The sequence below is a fragment of the Argiope bruennichi genome, chromosome 8 (assembly GCF_947563725.1).
Source record: "Argiope bruennichi chromosome 8, qqArgBrue1.1, whole genome shotgun sequence".
Classification (NCBI taxonomy): Eukaryota; Metazoa; Arthropoda; class Arachnida; order Araneae; family Araneidae; genus Argiope; species Argiope bruennichi.
In genome coordinates, this window is record NC_079158.1 from 46635906 (window position 1) to 46655270 (window position 19365).

The following is a 19365-nucleotide window of genomic DNA, read 5'->3' on the forward strand; positions in this document are numbered from 1 at the left end:
AGTAAAATTTTCTAAATCATTTTTTTTTAATTTTAGCATTTTTTTACCTTGTTTTTATTTATTTATTTTTTACTTTCAATAATATTAAGTGACATTTTTCCTGACAATTACATTCCACTCGCTTCTTTATTCCTATTTAAGAAAGGCAATAATAAAAAAGAAAATAACGAAGTTATCTGGTTTTTTGGCATTTATTATTATAAGCATTCAAAGAGATAAAATGTGCTTACACACATATATTTCCTACATAGTGTTTAGAACATTCACTAATCTAGAATCTAAGACCGTATTTTGCATCTGAATGGTCAGCCGTCTCGAATAATGTACCAAGTTTATTGTCAGTTACAAAATAGCATCAACTGTCCATTAGGGTGGAACAAAAATTGCCTTAATTTTTTTTTTAAATTTTATTTTGATAATAATGCGGAAAAGCTGCCTTTTAGGTTCAAAAACAATTTTTAAAAATTTGGTTTCAATATTACATTATCTTGAGGTGCCGCAAAAAGCTTGAAGTTTGTAAAAAAAAAAAAAAAAAAAAAAAAAAAAAAATTGAAAAATTATAAACTTTTATAAAATATTTTTACGAATTTTTCGTTCTTATAATGTTGCAAAAGATGATTTTAAACACATTACAATTGGAAAAATTATTAATTATAAAATATAATAATAAAAAATATTTTTATGTCCAATGTTGATTTTGTTACTTCTGTATCCTTAATGACTACAAATGTTACAACTGCAAAATGTTTGTTTTACTTCATTGCCACATTAAACTGTAATTTAAATTGAATTTTGTCATATTCATACGTAAGTCAATTTTTGCTCTCATATATCCTTCTCTTGCGATTGAACCACAGACATTTTGAGCCATTTCGGCCATCAATCTCACAGCTCTTTCCTTGCATGTGACAAGGAAGCCGGGGAAATAACTGAGTCCCCTATACTATTTGGTTCAGCTTCAGATGCCTTCTGTATAAAATTTTTACTTAATATTAAACCGCACAGGCACTTGGTAGTTTCATCGCTTCTTGTCTACTGGTGAATCTGATTGACTTACCTTTGTTTTGCAAAAAACACTGTTGTTCTTCAGGGTTGCCATTGCCGCCAGTAATCGTTTCTGATACACTAATATATTTTGCCCGTTTTTGAATAAAAAATATTCTCTATAGTTCTTTACTCTTTATTGCTTCTTTCTTTTTCAAAGCCCTAATGGTAGCAATATCAATATTACCTATAACCATTTTCCTGTTAGAGTGTTGCTCGTTTAGAACCTTTTATTCTATAACTAGCACTTTTTTCTTTTATGCAAATCAGCAATATTAAATAAAGAAATTCTCTAAATTTTGGGAGGTTGGAATCAAATTTATCTGAACATTTTCTGCTTTTAGACTAATAAATTCCTGTATTTAGCATGATAAGCTTTTATCATTTGTGAAATTATTTTGCCAGAAGCAACGGGAATAGAAGATCTTGGCCATATTTGTTCTATTAGGAGAACTAAAGTGTTACATATGTCGCTTACAGAAGGATCCTTCTCTGAAGAAATTTTGAGATTATATCTAATATAACACTAGATTCATAGGTTGTGTGTTCAATTTCAAGCAAATCATTAAATTTCTCAAAAATAGAACACTCCGATATTTGTCTTGTCTTCACTAATTCAGACTGAGCCATTTCTACTCACAGCAAAACACACAAGCACAAATTAAAAAATTCGTTACATTAATCAGTTACACAATAGAGGGAGCGAAGACGCCAACTCAACTACTGATTTGAAACCAGCTCTGTCCTTGTCTCTGGATGCACCCAAATCTCCTCCTTACCTCAAAAACAACGCTCCGGCGACAACTCAGTGCCATGTCAGTGCAATAGTAAAACTGTTTTTACACTGTTATTCATATGACAATGCCTAATGAAAGCTTTTCATTTCATAGTCTATCCACGCAAAAATCCTTAAAAAGTGTGTTTTTATGAAACTTTAACGGCCTTGCAGCACCTCAAAATGTACTATAATATTTTTTATAATTTTTATTTATCTTATCTATACCAAAAGACAATTTTACCGCGCTATTACAAATTAAAAATCAAAAGTTGATTATTTCGTAAAAAAACTTTAAAATGTAGCAAAAATTTCAATTTTATGTCTTTGCGGCACCTCAAGACCTACTCCAATATTTTTCATATTTATAATTTATTTTATCTACACCAATAGACAACTTTTACGCGCTATTACAAATTAATTACAAATAAAAATTTGATTTTTTTTTCGTTTTACCCTCTTGTCCACATAACAACCTCTCCCGTAGAAGATATGACCCATCATCGGTATGTGGCTATCATAATGGCACACCAATGCTAGAATCTTATTCCTTAGGGACTGAAATTCTAGAAATGTTAAAACATTTTTATTAAAATTATATTTGATTTTTCTTATAATTTATAAGATTTCTAGGTAATTATATGCAGTTTATTTCAGTTTATATAAAGTACTTAAAACAGTTTATTCTTAATTGCTAGAAGTGAATCAGCTCTGATCATCTATTGTCGTGTAACTGATTACTTAATAACGTTTTGAAGCAGGTACGTCATACTCTTTGCAACTCAATGTCTTTTCAAACATTTTAAAAGCTCATTAACTGATGGAAATATGAGATAAATGTAGATAAATTGAGCATCAGATACAACTGAGCATACGTCTTGTTAAAGTGAACTCATATTTAGATAGTATAATACTTCTCCTCTAAGTTAGTATATGATAACTTGAATCGGTAAGAAATTTTTGTATGCTTATCTGAACGCTGGTCCAAATTTTTTTACGTACTGATAGAAGTTATATTTGATAGTTAATAGCAAGGATACAAGATTAATAGAAAATACCAGATGTTGGCGGAAACAGGTATCCAATGATAATTACAAATCCAATTCTCATTTTTTATAGAGCAATTCTTATATATACAAAAGAAAACGAATATTATTTTTATTTGAAAAGATATATAAGTGAAAGAAGAAGCAATCGTGTGTTTTGGCCTCCCGAAAGCCTTCTTATATACACGGATAAATCTATCGTGAAAGAGAAAGCCTTACATGGCATTGGCGTACAATAGTTGTGAAATATTAACTTCTGGCGAGAATTTAGCATTTTTACCGAATTTATCATCACATCACTTGGCGAGTTTTTTGGCGACTAATCCCTGGCATGCCGAAAATAGAATTCGAAATTTAGACAAGTTTTTCTCATTCAATTCAAATAAAAATTTGATAACTAAAACTTGTAGTCACAAAATCCCCTGCCAAATTTGATATATTTAAATCATTGCGTTTTTGAATTATAGCATTTACATGTTGTAAAAGTACAGACCTACAAATCCAACGCATAGTTGGATTTGACAGGTGTCTTTACTATAGATGTTAAATGTGTGTGCATAATTTTATCTATCTAGCTTGTTGATTTATATCCGAACAGCCGGACAGACGGATTTTACTCAAAATTTGATGGAAATCTGCAAATTTGGTATAAAGAACGTATACCACATTCCAATCGTCTTTGGCTCAAAACGTTTTTGAGTTATCTTTGTCACAGATAGGCAGACATACATACGGACGGACATTTTCAAAGAATGTGTTTTTCAAACTCAGGAACTCTAAAACATGAAGATTCATCAAAATCTCGAGTTCGAATTTTTTTTAGTTCGAAGCAATTTATTTTAACAACATAAAGCTCTTTTGCGCTTAAAGCTCATTTACTAAAAATAATTATGATGTACCGAAAGATAATACTTCTCAATTTCCTACCATCCATTTACAATTATAGCATCCAAACATAGAAAGCGATGTTCGTTTCTTTCCCGAAAATGCCATTCCTTTCTAATTTTGAAACAAACACTACATTGTTAAATGACCCAATCGAAATGGTTGCATTGCTCTGAATTCTCTCACTTTCCGTTATACATCTGCTTCAAAAGGAAGCGACACTCAGATCTTGCGCATCTTAAGAGAACAGTGGAACACGTCGGGAAGAAAGAAACAGGTGGAACATTTAAGTGGAAAAGAATGAAGACCGTGGCAAATTGGTTTCTTCCTACTTCCTCTACAACTCCTCCCTATGCCATCCTCGAACCCAATGCCACAACTAACAAGCCGAGGGTACGTTGTACCCAGTCTCCGGATCTTTTTTGAGGAAGACCGCATTCTTCTAACGTAGATAGAAACGACAGTAGAGAAACTGTCGCTTTCCATTACCACTGGAGCATGGAAGACACCACTTTCTATCGCTTGTGGAGCGGTGATTATCGGTTTCGGGTGTAGTCGGCCACTTACCAATATCTGGGTCTCGCATTAGCCGAGCGGGAGTACGCAAGATTTCACGGTCCAAAGAGCACATCTCACTGCTGGCGATGACTGATTCTTGGCAAAAGGAGAAATCTCTACCGAAGTTGCAAAATTGCTGATCTGAAAATGAAAGTGTGTCGCAATAGGATCTGAGTTGCCCTTCGTGTGGTGGTCACATTAGTGGGTATTTGTGTCGTCTTATACTCCATTAAGACTTTAAACTATTGGTCAAATGCTGTAGAGCGAAGCCTGCTTAAAGTCAAGTGCTGTAACAAGGGATATCCGGGGTATAAACTAATTTTTCAGTAAATCAAAGGTGCTATCTCATTCAAGAATTGATGGATTACATTGTATTATTTCAAACGTTTCCAATCTTTAGATAAATGCTTCACAAGGCCGATTCAGGCGTCTTTCTGGTTATCTGAATATGTTTCAAAATTTCACAGTTCACCACAGAATAATAAGCACAAAGAAAGGAGTTTAGAACAGAATTAAAATAAACTATTTAGAAAATGTTTCATGCATTTCTTGTACTATGTACTTTTGAATTTATTCTGTAATTTTTCAAGCATAATTATTATGTTATATGTAAATTTTCATAAACATATATAAAAGTTAGTTTATTTGAGTCTTTTTTTTTCAAAAAATAAACAGATCTGGCATTTGGTCGAAAAGCAATACCTAAAATTGTTAAATAATTAAATAATTGTTTAATTTTTCTGCAGAATTCTTCGTAAATTTTCTTTAAAACACTCGAAAGTTGTATTTGAATACATAAACATTTGAAAATAAGCTTTTACTAAGGTAATTATATTTTCATTCTTAAAAATACTTGATAAAAAATTTATGAGTATAAGCACTGCATGATATATTCGTTCAGTTGACCTCGTAGATGGTTAAATATGTTGATAGCTTTGGAAGAAGTTTTAAATTGGATCCAAACTGAAGGTGGGCATTCAAAAGATTGAATTTAGTTGGTGACTCATTGCAAGTGATCGAGGGGATGCTAGGAATTCTTCAGGACACAATCAGGCTAGAACAGCTGTTTAGAGGACTACAGTCCAGACCAGTTTTATTCAAAGGATATATTGGGATATAGACTTGGGACGCTGTTGGAACAGGCGTCTTAAATTAAATTATTCTAATTTTATTCTAATTTTAAGCTGAAAATAATGTATTTATTCTAATTTTAAATGTACTTACAGTAAGATTATGATTAGACTTATAACTACAATAATCAATTTTGTAATTCTAAATTAACATGTATATCATTTCAAAATTATTCATATTGTGTAATCAATGAGAAAAAGTGATTTTTTCTTCTCCTCAATTATTTTATTATGTAAGTTTCTTAGAATCGGGCACTCATATTCTCAGTTACAGTTTTTTAATGGGATACTGCATTACCCTATCCCAGTACGTTCAAAATTATTTAAACTATCCTGCCTCTGTCACGAGACTTTTCTAATCATCCGAATTTCTGTTTATGATTGATAAACCTTGGGAACTGTAAATAACATCAATTATTTTATGCAAATAACAATGTATATAAAATAATTGATGCACTTTACCCAAGATTCAATTGTTACGTATTCTCAGCAATTCACATGTTACCCAAGTAATACATTTGCTTAATCAGAGATAGGCAAGACATAGTGAATCTGTTTGAGAAAATGCTTCGGCGATTGAGAAAATCCATGGTTACTTCCAAAAGATAATTCAACAGAAATGGAATTTTAAATTCTTGGGCAAATAAACTAAGTACAAGGAATCAAAAAATTTTGAACGTTACAACTAAGAGAAGATTATAATTGAAAAAAAAAAAAAAACTCTTGTTAAGTGCTCTTAAATTGACTTATTGATAACTTCAGAAACTGGAAGGTTCTCACCTGAAATTACCAGGATATTCTTCGTAATTTAGAATTTTACAATTGTACTCCAGTACGCAGGCGTTGATAATTGTGTAAAGATTTACTTAAGAATAAGGATCCGAATTATTGACTTTTGTAAAAGAAATTAATAATTAGATGATATATAATGTTAATACTATATATAATATAAATTATTAACTTTTGTCTGATTATTCAAAATTGGAATCACTCTGGATCATTGTTCTTTTCTCCACTGAAAGAAAATTTAAATTGTCCGAGAAAGATGCACGATATAAAGCGGGAATGTAGTTCGGAAAGAATTGAATCTTAAAAACAACATAAAGATTGTTAAATAAAAGGAATGAATCTGTTTGCATTGCATAGCATTAGAGGAGGAGAATTTGTATTCCTTAATGACATTATGGATGGATTAGTATAACTTGGTGATTTAAAAATAAATTCTAAATAAAACTTCATCTTTCAGCAAAACACCTAGCCGAAGCAAAAATTTAAGATTAAAGAGTTATATTTGGCATAACAATAAAAGCAGCAGTTATTCATTCCACTTTAGTCTTCAAATCCATATTTCATTAAAAAAAATAATTAAGGTCTTCATTGGAGAAACTATCATCGAACCTGCTTTGCCAAGTAAAACGGATCTGAAGAATATCTTAAGAGAAGTAGGCGAATATTTTAATTTTAAAAAAAGTTCTGGAATCCATGTCTAAAAAATTATTTACAAATGTCAAAATGGAAAGATTTTACCATAAAATTAATTTTAAAAAATGCATGCTATACGACGTTGCTATTTACCGAAATAATTTTGATTTCATAATTTTCCTTCCGATATTAAAAATCCATTAGTAAGAATATAAAAGCAAAATTGGTGAGTTTTTCAAACAAAATTTAGCCTGTTATGTAAAAACATACTTTATATGTTTATATATTTTCTGAATTGTACATTTCTATAAGCAAGGATTCAATCCATCATTTTCTTTTTCAATAGTGGAATGTAATAAAGCAGGGTTTACACGAGACGCAGTGGGACAATGGCAAATGGTTGCCCCTATATGACAGCCATTTTCCATTGATCCGCTGGGGTCACGTGATGTTCCTGAAATAGGTGTAGCCTTCCATTGCTCGCAATAGTTGGCTTCGTGTGAACACTGCTTAATTCAGAGTAGAAGGTCAGAATGTTTAACATTTCGTCTTAAGTAAGAGCATTTTACTGTTTATAAGACGTTCAAATACCAGTTCCTTAGAGTGCGTATAAAAACAATATAATTTCCAGTTGGGAAGCATCTTTATTAAAGCCATAAATGATTAGTAGTTCATAATTGTATCAAAAAGTTCCGAGATAAGTTCTGCAGAACACACTAGTAGGATGAGATTGAAAGGCAGGACTAGATGCATGACCCAAATAGAGAGATGGTATTAGGTAAGATAAGATAAATGAACCCCGACCATGCCTATGGCCAAAAGGGTAGTAGTTGTTGCTACAAACCAACCCAAACAAAACAACCGAAAAGATAGATCACGTTGAATATAACAATATGCTACTGAAAGCATGTGGCCATAAATGCAGCTAAATGGCTGAAATCAGATTTTTTATTAGATGCAATCACAGAGATAGTTTCTGAACTGAGTTTAGATTTTCGGCTGCATTTTACTATTACACATTTTTATGCAGAATATTATTTGATTCTGTGTGATTTGCCGAATTGTTCGATTCAGCAAGGAAGTGTAGGCAATAACAAGGACTTATTCTATAAACCACCAATGTACAGGCATCGATCTCAATAAGTACATTGCTCTAACAAGATTGTGCGTGATTAACGTTTCGAAGTCTGTGCTACGATTTCGAAGCCTACCTTCTTAACCGTCTTCTTTCTTACGAAATTTAATCACCAGTGATACGTCAACGTGTTCTTGAATCTAAACCCCCCAAAATAAGAAAGTTTCTTTCTTTTGAACTGGAGATGTTTAGTTGATACTATATGATGAAAAAATGATGAATGAAATGTGTTGGGCAGCATATATTCGGAGAAATACGAAGGTACTCTTAAAAATTCCGTACTTTCGCTTAGTCAGTTATTTATATATAAAAAAAAAGGATTCTTATTCTTAAATAAAGTATTAAAAAAACTGCTCCAATTGTGACGCTCTAATTGTATTTTCCATGTTAATTTGTACACATAAAAAAGCGTGTTTTAGATAAATAACTACATTTTTGATAAGTTAATTTTAAAAAAATAAGCCCGTGAGACTTAATCTTCTTCAGATTTAACTCCCTTCCCTCCATATATAATACAGCCTTCTGTTGAGTTGTTGAAAATAAATGCTCAGCAAAGTACATATAACAAGATGGTGTAACTAGGTGTGATTTGTTATTTGGAAATTTACCCAATTTCTTAAGTTTTAAAAATATTCAGTATAAACATTATAAAGAAGTTTCCATTGCAGATTAAGAAGACCGCATGAGAAGGTTTTCCCAGTCATATTGAACTTGAATATAAACAGTGAGGGATATAGCAACAAAGGCTGTTATCCCATACGAGCGAAAAAGTTACAGTTAATGGATATCAAAATACTTCAGGGATTGAGTAAAGAATCTTAGATGATGTTTGCTTGCTAAAGATTGAGACAAAATAAAGGCGATGTTGAGTTTTTTCCAGAGCGCTTCTCTGTAGATGTTATATTTCGAACATTTTAACAAGATGTGGGAAATGTCGCTGTCTTCGTTGCATTTGATGCAGAAAGGGTTGTCTGAGAGATTGAACCTGTGAAGAAGACTTGGAGTAATGATCATTTTACTAATCATCCGAGCGAAAAGTTTATCTTGAACCCTACTTATAGTTCAATTAGCGATTGTGCTGATGTCTGGGAAATCCCCGATCAAAGCTAGATATTTTCTCCTGTGATAATGGAGTTCGTATCCTTCGGAGAGATCCCCTCTATGAATGGCGTATATTCCTTGGTTGCTTTTGTCAGAGCGTCTGCGTTTTTGTTCCATGTGATACAAGAGTGGTCAGGTATCCATAGAAGAGAGATTTTTTGGTCCAGATTTTTATTTGTGTAAATTTTTGAGGCTAGTTGTTGAATAGTTTTAGGCGAATGGAAATTGATCTTTTTAAGTGCAATCAAAGCAGAATAACTATCCGAAAGAATTTGGATATCTTTATTTGGAACTGTCATTTCATCCAGATCTTGGAAGATCACTAAAACTTCGGCTGCAAAAAGGGAGTTTATGGCATGAATGCGATAAATAAATTTCCGATAACAAGAAATACCAGCAATTGAGGTGAAGTGCTGTGATTTTGAACCATCAGTGGCTGTGTTTCTCAGTCAACAGTATGGATTTATTCTGCCAAAATGCAAAGGCAGTTGCCATAAACTTCAAGACAAGTTATTAAAAACTATATGAAATAGAAATAACTAAATGATACAGTGCACCCACTCGTGTCCTTTATCCTGTCAATATGACATGGTGTACCACACGTTGGGTGCACAACACACCTGAGCAATCATTTTGTACTTTTTAAATTATAGATAAGAAAGTTTCCTACCATGAATTGGCAACATCCGATATACCTTCTCTCGTAAACAATGCTCTGATCACCATTGTTTGCGAAAGAAGGTTACGTCGCCCAGAGCAATTAAGACAAGAGGTGATTCATTAAAAGAAAGATTTTTGCCTCGTATAACTTGAGGCACCACTCGGTTCAAGCTAGTCTGGTGAGAGCAATTTTATAATTATAATAAAATTAAATCTGATTAATATAAATATCGCATAAGTACCTTTTAAGTTCCATTTGATTAAAGATTATTTGGTTCAATATAGAAAATATTAATTCTGGAGAGTGTCTAGTTGCCTGTTTCAAAAGCTGAGATGAATATTAATGATTGAAGATGTAAGTACTGAGTAACCAATTACCCCTGAATTTCCTATATTGCGTATTTTTCAATCTTCATTCACTCAATTTTCAATTAATAAAGTGCATTGAAGTGACGTAATTGTGAAGTGACAGAACTGGGTAAATTATAGAAGTGAACTATCTTTAGAGGACCCAAACCAACATGTTATAAATAGATATAGATACTGCTTAAATCAATTTTTCAGGACTTAAAAAAATGGAGTTTGATTCTGTATATCTGTAAGCCTACCCTTATTATTTATTTATTCTATTAATCTAAGAACTCTTTAGAAAAGAAAGAGGAAGAAGAAATTGAAAGAATAAGACTGAAAAAAAGAGATAAAAATAAGTCAAGATATTTTTAAAATTGAATTAAATATTATAAGCTAAAAAAGAACATTGTGCAAATAAGTGTGTGTGTGTGGCCGGGAGGGGGGCCATTTAGATTCTTCTAATTCAAACTGTGTTTTGAGAGCTTCGGAATTCACGATTAAGTTATTCGTTATTGGAATTTTTCAACTCCGAATAATGCTAAACCTAATCCTCTTTATCTTTTCAAAAAAACTTTTTTGTTTACTCTTAATATAAGCTTATTAAATAATTTTTTCATACGTGGAAGAATGAGTTGCACTCAATAAATAATCGAAGATAAATTTACAAAAATTAATAAAATTAGTTATATTTTCTTTTCTAATTTTAATGTTTCAAAAATTAACTAGCATTATTTAAATATATTATTTATATTATTTAATTCTGAATAAATGTTCAATATGCTCAATTGTATTTAAAATTAAGGTTGCATTATTGTATTGGTTATTTCATTAGTTATTATATTTAAAATTATTATAATTTAATTATTGTATTTAAAATTTATATTTATTTATCTGGGAACCCGCTCCTTGTGTATGATTGATCTTCCAAAACCATAGGACAGTAATAAAAAATAATTGTAATGGTATCAAATGATTGTGCATTGATTTCATAAAAGGGTCAGAAATAATCTGGTGAAATTATTGAAATTGTGAACGTTAAATCACCTGTCAATTTTAATTTTAGGAGTAAAATTTGTTGGTGATGGCTATCTAGAAAAGTCATCGTTTAATATCAGGATTCTGAAATAGATATGATTTCCCTATCTCTTAATTAACTGAATAAACGTGGGATATATAGAATTCCTGACTTATCTTTTTTTATGAAAATTGTTATGTCTTATCAGTACATTAAGTTTTTCAAATGGTGTTCTTGTTTAACTTGTTTAAGATAAGTTCTCTACATTGTAGAGTTATTTTTTTCTATATTGGTTAACCATTGAACTGGTTTGAGAGCACAGCTTAAATTTATTTTGTTAAGCCATAATGCATTGATTCAATTTATTTCATTGTCTTTCATTGTCTCTTACAATTTTTGAATAAAGCGTCAAATGTTATTTTTAGAGTTTCCAATAAATAAAACATTTACCAACGACTTAATCGAAAATAATTAAGTTTCCCTTTGCTTCCCGAAAAATCCAAGTATATGTTTTTCTAAGAGAATGCAGAGAATAGTTGAAAAACATTACATAAGATTTAAAAAAATCTGCCACATTTTGTTAGATGGCAATATTTGAGATACTTTAAATCTATTGTAGATGTCATTTCTCTAAACCCTTTCAGTGAGGGGATGAAATTTGGTATGTGCTCCTTGCATCAAATTCGTATAAATTTCTAACAAATTTGTATGAAATCCGTACCGTGTCTGTCTATTCGGTTATCAAAATAGTTTATAAAATGATGTTAATCTATGCTCATGTCCCATACCTATTTCATTTTAGAATCCACTGATTATCCTGTAATAGACAAAAGAATATGTCGTGGCACTATACGTAAAGCATTATTTTTGTTGACATGCGCAATTCCGTTTATCAAGAGCGTGATGTCAAGTAGATCGATAATGGATACCATTTTCTTTTAACAAATCTTGTATTGAACTTTGTAATTCTTCGTCACTTGAAACTTTTTTTTTTTCACATGCTGAAGTTAAATTTTTGTCTTTTAATCCTCAAGATAATTTTGTTTTAAATTATTGTTTGAACTCGAAATTATTTATGATAAATGAAAGAGACAACCCCAATTTAAAATGCTAGCAACACCAGTGGCCTAACTTTCATTCGTGTCCAAAAGGGAATTAAGTCCATGTTTTATCTGTCACGCGATCAAAATGAGTCTTATTAAAGAAATAGATTTTAATATTTTTATAAGAATCGCTTTAGAATGGTAGGGGAGTTTTAATGATTAACAAACAAAATAACTCTGCTACTCAAGTAGCATCGATTTGAAAGAAAAGCGCATCGATCTGGAGCACACGCAATATTATTTTTCTTGAAATTTCAATTAATATGTATTATCTGGATACACTACATATATATGTTAATATCGGGTTTTCTGATACTGTATATGCTTTATATATCTGCCCGAGTGATTTTCAGTGAATATTTTGTCTTTACAGGAATAATTCATCACGTAGCTCTTGATTTTAAGCGAATAATAAAAAAATGGGTCTTTTTTTTACTTTCTTGTATACGTAGTATAGAGAAAGTATAGTGATCGCAAAAAATTCGAACTCGATATTTTGACGAATCTTTACGTTTCAGATCTTCCTGATTTAGAAAAACACATTTTTGGAACATAACTCAAAAAACGCTTTGAGCTAGACTGTTAAAATTTGGTATAAGGTATTAACACCAAATTTGCAGACTTCTATTAAATTTTGAGTAAAATCTGTTCAGAACAAATTTTTCTGCCCGAGTGTTAAAATATAAGTTAACACGGCAACTACAAAATGAAGATTAAATAAGACAGAAAAGATTTGCTACACAGATTTAACATTCATAGAGTAAACACCTGTCAAAATTTGAACCAAATCCAACGACTGGTTGACCGTCTGTCTATCTGTACTTTCAGAAACATGTAAAGCGATAACTGAAAATCGCAATGATTTAAATATATCAAATAAAATATGGGATTTTGTGATTACAAGTACAGTTTTGGGTCAAATCTTTGTTTCAGGTGGTTGAGAGAAACGTGACTAAAGCACAATTTCTGTTTTCGGATACTATTAACCGCATGCAAGGGATTAAACGCCAAATAAACTCACCAAGGATGACCTGATAGATTCAGTAAAAATGCTAAATTCATGCCAAAAGTTAATATTTCGTAATTATTGTTCGCCAATGTCATGCAAAGTATTCTCTGGCGCTACAAGTTTATTAGAGAGTATGCGAGAAAGTTTTTTGGAAACCATTCTTGCTGGTTAGATAAAACTATGATTCTAGATAAATTATCAACCATGGGTTATCAAAATCGCTAGACTTGTATGATTAAAAATTATAGTAATTATTTTATTTTTTTCTTAAACATGAGGTAAGGAAAGACGAACATAAATAAAATCTTAAAATCACACCTACTAGATTTATGTCATTGTTTAAAATAAATTCTTACTCTCTTAATTTTCATCACTCTTGCGTCCTGTGTGACTGCCATTGTGCTGGAGGCATTTTTTTTTTCACATTCTTGTTGAATAATGGTTATTATAAAAGCCGTATAATAACAAATATTTTCACATTAATTTTTAAAAATTACAGCAAAACTGCAGTTATTTCTGAAATCACAAAGCATAAAAAGGAATCCTAATACCAAGATATATATAATAAAGCGTCTCATTATTTTTCGATAAGTGTTGTATGCATTTCAATATATCTAAAGTTGGCAAATAACGATTACTACATTTGTGAAATTTGTTTATAATCTTTAATATTTATTACATCACCATTGTAACGTATATCTTTTCAAAATACAGTCATTTTTTAAAAATTTCGACAAAATTTTAGGTGCTTTTTTTACAGATGTTAAAATCAATTTTAAACTATTCGTGCTTTTATATGAACACGATAATTCGATACTGCTTGCATTGATTTCTAGGAGGAATAGATAACTCCAAGAATTGGAATATTTTAAATATTCTTTGGGGAAAACAAATTTTTAAATACCAGAATTCCACTTTACGATAGCTGCTATCAATCTCGGATGATACAAAATAGTTTTGTTTTTAATTATAAGTAGTCAATACTTCCATATATTGTCGCTATTACTACAAAAAGGCATTTATCAAAATTCCAATCAGTTAGAATTTATTACCTGGTATTTCATATTGACAACAGATGCCAAATTGTCAATGACAAAAAGCAAGATGTCACTGGCGTCTTGCCATCATCCATTGGCGATATGAATATGTATCAATTATTGGATTTCAAATGAAATAGATTTTTGCCATACGACCTTTTAAGCTCTGAGCAATGATACATAGGTATAAAATATTTCATTAACCATTAATTAGCTGTATGAACAGGTATATATATATCCTATCTTTTGATACTCAGAGAGCAAAAAAAAAAAAAAAAAAAAAATTGTAAATCAAAAATAAAATATTTATGAAATCCACTAGCCGATGTCACTTCTTACCGTCAATGGATGCTAAGCCTCAATGTGATAAAACGTAATGGCATTGGTGATTTGGCTTCTCTTGACCGATATCAGCTAGTGAATTTCACCAATATTCGATTTCTGATATACCGGCTTTTTAAGCGACAGTATATTTTTGTGAAAAAACAAAGATCTAAATAAAATTCTCGGTTTTCCTTTGACCTAGAAAAATTTACCTAACTTCCGCGCAACTCTAAAATGTGTAACATATAATTACCCCCTCCCCTCCCTTTTAAAGAAAATGTTGCAACCGCACAATCACTATTTTTTGAATTGATATATTGAGCCAGACTTTTCGTATTCATTTTCTTATCTTGAAAAACCAAAATTACATTGCCTGAAGAGAGTGGTCAAATTTTCGCATTGCACAACCACCGAGTGAAGATTTGGAAGGCTCGCGAAATGATTTTCATGTGCAAATTACACGTTCTATTTCTTTCTTCCACGACGAGATGGTTTTACGACCAATGCCAAGAACACGAAAAAGTTGCGCAAAAGCATAATTAGAGATTGCATCCGAATATCCTTATTAGGTTACGTCTGAAGAAAATGAACGTAAATGCAAACACTTTTTATTTCCCTGCCAAATTGTGATAAGGTTTATTAAAATACTATGTTGCATTAACTGTAACTTTTGGTTCGGATTAAATGCTGCTAATTAACTAGCCATGTATTTTTATTTTGCATATGTCACTTCGAATTTTTAAAAATAATTTTTATACAAAATTACTATGCAATAGCTATACTTGCATATTGCTTATTTTAACTAATGTTGGCTGCAGGATTTGTGTAAAATGTTTTAATATAACCTTCCAAGTTTTTTTAAACGCTTTATTTATTTAATTTCTTAAGAAAAAATTCCAAATTATAATAACTTTGAGTGCTATATAAATTAGTATTTGCTATCTTTTTCTATTTCAATATGCTTCGTGTTTTTCCATAAAAGCTTTATATGACAACTTTTGAAAACTACAAAAATATTTTTATTCCTTCTTTGTATGTATTTTATGTTTTTATTTGTTTTCTTCTTAAAGTACATGCTTTTAATACGATTATTATCGCTGCCATATTCTTTGAAAAATATTTTAGATTGAAATGCAATATTAAAATGAGATGCATATTTTAAATTTATAATAAATATTAAATAACTTGCAGCTTTTTCTTATATACATTAATCACCTTTCTACAAAATTTTATGACGGAATTTTTATTAAATTAAAATCATAAAAAGAAATTTTATTGACCATTTTTCTGAAGTATTCTTTATTATTCAAAATTTTGCATATCATTTACATATAACGGAGGGGGGGGGGGAAACCACGGAAAAAAAACGTTTTTTCCTTTTCAACCAATTTTTTTCCCTTTTAACCGTTTGATTACGAATTTTTAAAATTCTTTCTCTTAATTTTCTTAGCAAGCTAAATAGGACACATTTCTTCAAAAAAAAAAAAAAAATTATAAATGATATTTGCACTACAGATTAGAAATGATATGCAGTTACCCCTTTTATCCACAAACAAACTAAACAGCTTTTACTAAAAACTATTTAAACTAATTTTAAAATTTTGATGAATTTATTCCATTAGTAGTCAAAGAGTTAAAAGAAGAAAAAAATATTTTAAACTGCAAATACTTCGTGTCATTGAGTTGAATAAATACAAAATCAAAAAGTTAATTAAGAAAGTCATCAATTGATAAATGTGCTTTAAAATTTGGGTGATCCACTTAACATGTTTTTTTTAAACATGGCATTAACGAATTTGTATGTTCATCTTAAGAATGAAACAATTAAGTTTATCTACTTAAAACACAGATAAATAAGATTAATATTCTGATTTAAAATTATATACAAACCTAAAGAAAATCAAAAACTTTAGAACTAACTTTTGAATGCGTTGGATGTTTAAATATACTTACAAAATAATTGCGGCGTGATCTTCAGTAGAAATAAAGAATTATTTAGCTCCTAGCAGCTATCTGGTAGTCGAGAATCTTTAATGTTATTCCAGAAACAGAAAAAAGAGAGTTATCGTTAAAATAAGGGATTTTAGATACCCTCAGATCTATTACGTTTCAGGGTCACGGATGACGAAATTCTCGATTGCCCTTAGAGTAACAAATAACCTGTACTGAATACGACCTTCAGCAAATGTGTGAAAAAGTCCGGAAGTCTGAAAGCTCATTTTGAAGGACTTGATTTCTACTCATCGATTAGTTCTTCAGACACAAATTCAAATGTTTCTTCTAATTTTGTTCTTGTAAAAATTATATTCAGCAGCTGCTGAAAAGTTCTCGCGAATTTTTTTTTTTAATTCTTAATCTTAAATTATTGCATTTATTATTTTAGAAGTTTTGAATGTAGATTCAAAAATTTTGTACCATATTTTTAAAGAGAAAATACAAAGATTAAGTTAAATTACTCTCGTGTAATCTAAATCAAACAAATGACATCGGAATAAAATTCCATATTCCATCTTTTTTTTAAATTTCATATCATATCTTAAATCTGATTCAGTTTATTTTTTAAGATCCTTCATATTTGATATTTCTGTTTTCAAATAATTTTCATAAATAGTATCGTTAGATATATAAATATGCATTTTAAAAATCAGCTTGTTTTTAAGTAGATTCTTATAGGAAAACTACCTATTGCAATGTTTTCATGACAAGACTTCGGGAGAATTTCTTCAGTTCTTCACCGATTATGGTCCCCAGAACATAAAACCACCCTCTATTCAAAAGTTTATCTATATAATTGCCCACGTTATCTTGCGAACCGGATAACTAGAGCAATTTTATTTGGATTTTAACTCACTTGGAATATATTGTTAGAAATGTAAAAATCTCGGACGAGTTCGTAAATGGTCCATCTAGCGCAAAGGAAATGGAAATAGTGTGTGTGTGGGGGGGGAGGACTGAAATTTTCATTTCGCTGTAACTTTCTTAATATTGAAAATAGAAAAATAAATCCAGTTAACCAAGTGAGTTCCTCATTAAGACGAACAACTTTTGTATTTAAAGTTATTTGATCACTGCAATATCGTAGACGTTAGAGGCTGAAAAGTGATTTTCAAGCAATAATATTGATTGAACAATTTAAGTTGGCATATATATAAAGGAATCTACCTTTGCCTTCCAGCTTGCTGAGAGGAATTTTTTTATATCAAATTTTTTATGGAACTTTGGAATACTGTTTTTTGGAATACTGTTAATGAAAATTTTAGGTGTCAAACATTTTTTTTTGCCTTAACCCTTTAAAGGGCCATTTTTTTCTAGTCATAGTATGTTAAAATATTTTTAGGCTTGAAATTAGAATAAGAAAAGGGATTCATTTAGCTTATTAGATAAATTTAATTTGTTTAATTAATTAACAAATCAAGACACATCATTTTGTCTGAGATAAAGAACTGAAGCATCTAAGTTTCTAAAAAAATTTGTCAGAACTTATGCCAACCTACATAATTTCATACAAAGATTGATAAATTTGGTGGGAAGCATACTTCCCACGGCCCTAGAAGGGGTGAAATGATATTTTTGTTGACATTAATTCTTAAAAAAGAACTATGCTTAGGTCCTTCAACTATAATGATGAGTTTACCAAATCAAGACCGTATATCAAATTTCGTTTGATCAACTTAAGTCGTTTTTGAGTTATCTTTGACACAGATAGACAGACGGACATTTTTCAAAAATGTGTTTTTCTCATTCATACAGGTCTAAAACACGGAGATTCGTCAAAATCTCGAGTTCGAATTTTTTAACGATTACTTTACTTTCTCTATATTACGTAAACGAGAAAGTAAAATGGAAGTAGACATTTTAGAGTTTTGCGATGCATGCACGTGATAACTGCGATTTAGTATATATAGTCCTAATAAAAATCTAAAAATAAACACTAAAGATTCTGATCAATATAATTAGAGCATTTCTTTATTAAGATATGGAATCATTATCACCGGTCTGGTAGCTTAATCCTATGTCAAGCATATTGATCTGCAATTCATTTAATTTGCAATCTACAAGTTTAATTCGAAAAAGAATTGATAATCTTTAAATCATGAAGAATGCGGATAGCTATTTTGTTCTCAGAAATGAGACAATAGATATTTCTAAAAACTTAAAGCTTGTGCATCATTATTAACTGTAACTACACACGAAAATGTTTTAAAATTTCATAACCATTTTTTTATATGTTTTTCGTTTTTATAAGTAAATTTATAACTTGTCTTTGCATTATAATTCCCTCTAAAGAATTTGAAATATTGTTTTCAATATTATAAAAAAAATTAGAATAATAAAATATAAAATGTTCGTCAGGGAGTGAGAATGAAATAACAAATATTTGAATTTTAATTTAATTTTGAATCAATATTTTTGAGTTATCAATTTTTTTTTGTTAAATATTTTAGAACGTTTAAGTTGTCGGATACATAATAATTTATCATTTTTACTTTTCTCTGCTAATTTTTAAGTAAATAATCAAAATTTTTATTTTGACTAATTACTAATTAATTAAAAATTTTAGTAATATTAATTCATATATTTAAATTCGCTTTTGGATGTGTTTCAATGGCATATACTTTATTAAATAACAGATTGAAAGATTTGTAAAACATTCACGCAACAGAACAAACAGAATTAGAAAAAAAAACATATAATTGATATGTAGGTGTGTTGTATAAAAATAATATAAATTGTAAATAACTCTTTCACACTTTACAAGTACCTTGCATA

The 19365-nt window shown here is 30.2% G+C and overlaps 1 protein-coding gene and 1 long non-coding RNA gene across 2 annotated transcripts in view; one reads left to right on the forward strand and one right to left on the reverse strand.

Annotated features, from left to right (window-relative positions):
• LOC129981965 (zinc finger protein 319-like) overlaps positions 1-16628 on the reverse strand; it is a 34625-nt gene extending 17997 nt beyond the window's left edge. The window contains exon 1 of the mRNA XM_056093042.1: positions 16549-16628. The gene's annotated coding sequence lies outside the window, so the exon portion shown is untranslated. The remainder of the gene's footprint in view (positions 1-16548) is intronic.
• The window catches only part of LOC129981966 (uncharacterized), a 71854-nt gene continuing 62356 nt past the window's right edge, over positions 9868-19365 (forward strand). Inside the window, exon 1 of the long non-coding RNA XR_008785389.1 lies at positions 9868-9935. This is a non-coding gene — a long non-coding RNA (uncharacterized LOC129981966). The remainder of the gene's footprint in view (positions 9936-19365) is intronic.